Below are 4534 nucleotides of genomic sequence, written 5' to 3'. Positions count from 1 at the left end.
CGCTGATTACAGAACCGGCTTTACTGATAAGATGCGCATCAATATCGCATGCGATTTATCGTGTAGCCTTAACTTCGGTCTATTTTTTTATTACTAAAAAAATATCAGATTATTGATTACCAAAATAATTGTTAGTTACGGCCCTAGTTTAAAAACATTTCAAAATACAACTTCATTTTAATTTTTTTTTTTGCATTTTGTGATAAAAAGACAAATGTTTTGTAATTGAACATTTCTTAAAAGTAGTATTAAAATATTGTCTCGTTCTAGTGAAACAAGTATCTGTATTTTGTCTCATCTCATGAGCTAAGTTTGTCACACCCCTAGTATCTATAGCTTATATTCCAAGTGTATGATATAGCTTTCATTCTTCAGGTCAATCATGTATTCATAAAATAAAATCAGTTTGAATAAGGAAAGCGATATCTTTGCCATAGTATCCTTTTAAATGTTAAAGTGGCCACAGTCATTGCATGCTTTGCTTGTGCTGCACTTTATTTGTACCATCTTGTTTTTAGTTTTTTATTAGAATTTGAAAGATAACAATATTGCTTAATAAGTGAGATCTCTTATTTCTAGGGCTGCCCCCTAATAGTCGACCAGAAGAGGCTTGATCAACCAAAATTGTATTAGTCGCAGAAAAATTAAATCCACATTGGCGAAGTCGCGCAGATCGTTAATGGCTGGTCTATGGTATGGTACTGTACATCCAGCAGGACATCCAAATGCTCACCTATCATTCATCCACCACAAATATGGCTTATCATCTGAAATATGTAAGTATTTGCAACTTTACATGGCCCCTCAATCTAATGTTAACCTAGAGAAATGTCCGCTATTCAAGTGTCTGTGCGGAAGCTGAACAGTAGCGATCACTGCAGGACAGACGGAGGCGCCGGTGCATTCACTTGCTCTTAAAATACTCCGTAAATAAATACTCATACAGATAAGAGTAATACATCTTTCAAATCTGTAAAGACTCTACGTTTATTTGTGTGCATTCACAATAACAAATCGCGCTTTTGTAAAATAATGAAAGAAACGGGATGTGCTTTCTGCCGTCTCGGTCTGTGAACTTGAGTGCGAAACTCCGTGTAGCCTATATCTTTGCCTTACAGATATTAAAAATATATCTATAGAGAGAGAAATGTCTAGTTTCAAATGAACCAGTTCAAATGGAAAACAAATATTCTCAGATTATGTAATCTGTATGAAACATGCATACAAGTGCATCCCACTACTGGGGAGATGACGAGTCAGTATCGCCGACTTCATCTCTTAAACCGAAACAAAGAAAGCACTTGTTTATCAGTGAATTATAAAAATGTTAATACAGCCTCTTTACTGTTTTTCCCTGACACATTCATAATCATAGCTTCTGCGGTGTGCTGTGGCAGGCTTTATGCGTGCGTTTGAATGCTTCTTAGGCTTTGTAGGCAATTAAAGGCTCTTTATCATGATTTAAATGGTTTATTAAAAAAACATGCGATTAGTCGACTAATGCTTAAAATTAATGACTACTAGTCGACCAGAAAAATCCTTAGTCGAGGGCACTACTGATTTTAGTCCTTGGGGTAAAATTTCTTTAAAAATCATGTCTGAGAAGTCCTTAAGTCCTGGAATTTCATTTTGCAGTTTCTGTATGAACCATGTAAACAGATTTCTGCTGCTGATACATTTCTAAAGGAAATACGTTGTGTTCGTTCTATTATGTTTATGTTTAGTGTGCTTTATATTTTTTCTTCAGGAAGTCATGACACCACCATAAGACTCTGGGATCTGGTTGCTGGCAAAACAAGAGCCACACTGACAAACCACAAGAAGTCTGTCAGAGCATTGGTGCTCCATCCCAGACAGTAGGTTGCTTATGTAACATTACTTTAAGTGAACAAAAAGTAATTCTGTAAGAAATATGATAACCTAATATAAATATAATAGTAAACCTGTAAACAGTATAAAGTAAATTAAGTTGTAAATTACAGCCCTATGAAATCCAATTCCCAGTTTGTGCCACATTCTGTTTCCATTTGTCATTTCAATTTTTTATTCAATTTTTTTGGAGACTGTCTTTAACGTACGGAAGAGGATTAGGGCCAAGCAATAAAAAAACATTAAAAAAAATAAAACCATCTCAAAATTAAAGTCGTTAAATTTCAAGAAAAATCTCTTTAAATTTCAAGATAAAAGTCGAGATAAAATGTTGAGATTAAACTCATTAAATTTCGAGAATAAAGTCGCTGTTTCGAGATAAGTCTAAATAAAATGTGGGAATAAGCTCATTGAATTTCAAGAAAAATGTCGAGAATAAAAACTCGTGTCATGTTCATTTCATCTCGTTGGACAGTGTTATTTAGCATTTGCAGTGTGGTGGGATGGAGAGTAATGCACTGGGGAGTAGCGAATGATACGTTCGAGTCCGTCTTTAGCCGAACTCGCTTTTCTTCCTTTTCTCATCAAATATCACATCGGCAAATTAGAAATCAATTGCTTAACGAGTGTCTAATAATAATGTATTAATTGGGGGTAGGCAGGCTATAGGGAGGGCTTTGTTCTCCCAATAAGGCAGCATCTATTTAATAATTTCAATAAATAAAATCATTATTAAAATCATTGTTATTATTGCATCCTGTTAATGTACAACAATACTGAGGTGCAAATAGTATCTGCCACTATTTATAAGTATAAATAGCATCTAATTATCTACTATTTACACTTATTGAAAAGATCTGCTACTTTTACATAACGTAAATAGAATGGCTGTTTTTCACTTTGTGTAAATAGCACATATCTAAAATTCTGCTGTTGTCACTTAGTGTAAATACATATAACTATTTTCACTGTAAATAGCAACTGGCAGGGGTGTCCAAAGTCCGGCCACGGGCCAAAAAACAGCCCGCAGCTTGTCTATTGAAATGTAGGCTATTATATGTGGCCCACCAATCATAATTTACAAATCATGCAGTTTCACAATGTGAACACAAGGTGACAGCGCTAAATTTTAGGCCAGATGTATCAGTAAAACGTGAGCGACAACAATTTGATAACTCATATGCGCTGTCATTTCTTTAGCGCCCCGAAAGCAAAAGAGTGCTACTCACGTGAAGCGCGCTGCACGGATCATTATTAGCTCTGCCTAAAGACTTTTTACTCGCAGGTCTCGATCATGCGACCACTAAACAGCACTGTGAGATGCGTTCGAGTTTGGAGCAGAGCTCTCCTATATAAACCACAGATGTCACGGTGATTTAAACTAGTTTAAAGGCAGATGAAACTGCGCTGCCATTCTCGACAACACTGACACAGAAAACAGGAGAAACACTGTGTGACAACAATGCAGTTAGAATAGGCCTACTTTTCAATCCTCAAATTAATATTTACAATGGATTCACTGTAGTAACACTAAACCTACCTAATTAATACATTATTATTAAATACTCGTTAAGCAATTGATTTCCATTTTTCCGATGTGATATTTGATGAGAAAAGGAAAAGCGAGTTTGGCAAAAGACTGACTCGAACCCAGTCAATCGTATTATGCGCTACTCCACAGTAGAGGTCTTCATGGGTCCACTTGGATCCGAAAACCCGAGTTCCGACACAAGACCCGAGCGGGTTCGGGTCCAAAACTTCGACAAGTGCCTCGGACACGGGTAGGGTTCGGTATTAGCGGTCTCGGGTAATTTAAAATAAACATGCTTTTTCCAAATGGACTCGATTAGACCCGAGTTCTTTTAAACTATCCCGAATGCATAGGCTACTTTCACTTTCGTTTTAAGTGAGGAACGCACATAGAAAAGGAGCATAGGCTACGTTTGTAACCTCGCACACAAAAACCATCTTATAGATCTGAGATCCATCAGGAAAATCCACTCTCTTCATTATGCTGCCTGTTCATATAGGCCTTTTATTTTTTTGTGTGTGCAATAGCCTTTCGCCGGAGAACAGGTTGCAGACAACACTAGTGAATACGTGAATTATTAGGCTATAGATTACATTTTTATCAAACTGTCATGCTTATTTTTCAAATCCACTGGTCACAATTGAAAGTCAAGCTCAGAAATAACTAGAGGTCGACCAATCGATCGGCCGGCCGATTTTTGGCATTTTTTTAATTAATCGGCTTTGGCCGATTGTGCTGCAAATTAGGCAGATTTATAGGCAGGTGCACCTGCAGGCAGCTAAGCATTGTTGTGGAACTCCCTCTGAAGAGACTGCGTGAGAGATGGAGCACCTCACACTCTGGAGCCGTTTCTTGTTCACACACAGCTTCAGCTAATGATGGCAGGGCAAAACAGACCGTTTCGAAAGCGTAATTACGTTTTACCCTACTAGAATTGATGCCAGAAAGTTATCATATTCATAAGTGCAACAAGTCATTTGCATGTTAAAGTAGAAACGCATGCAATTCAGACGAAACTTCTGGGCTGATTGTAACGTGCACGTTAACTTTCTTCGTGAAATGTGTGTGTAGGTCCAACAGTAGCATCCACGATGTCATCGCTTGTGGCCAGTGCACTCTACGCAGTTATGAGCA

The sequence above is a fragment of the Sinocyclocheilus grahami genome, unplaced genomic scaffold, assembly GCF_001515645.1.
Source record: "Sinocyclocheilus grahami isolate Dianchi unplaced genomic scaffold, SAMN03320097.WGS_v1.1 scaffold1716.1, whole genome shotgun sequence".
In the NCBI taxonomy this organism is placed as follows: domain Eukaryota; kingdom Metazoa; phylum Chordata; class Actinopteri; order Cypriniformes; family Cyprinidae; genus Sinocyclocheilus; species Sinocyclocheilus grahami.
The sequence above is the reverse complement of the archived record's forward strand: the minus strand, read 5'-3'. Positions refer to the sequence as shown.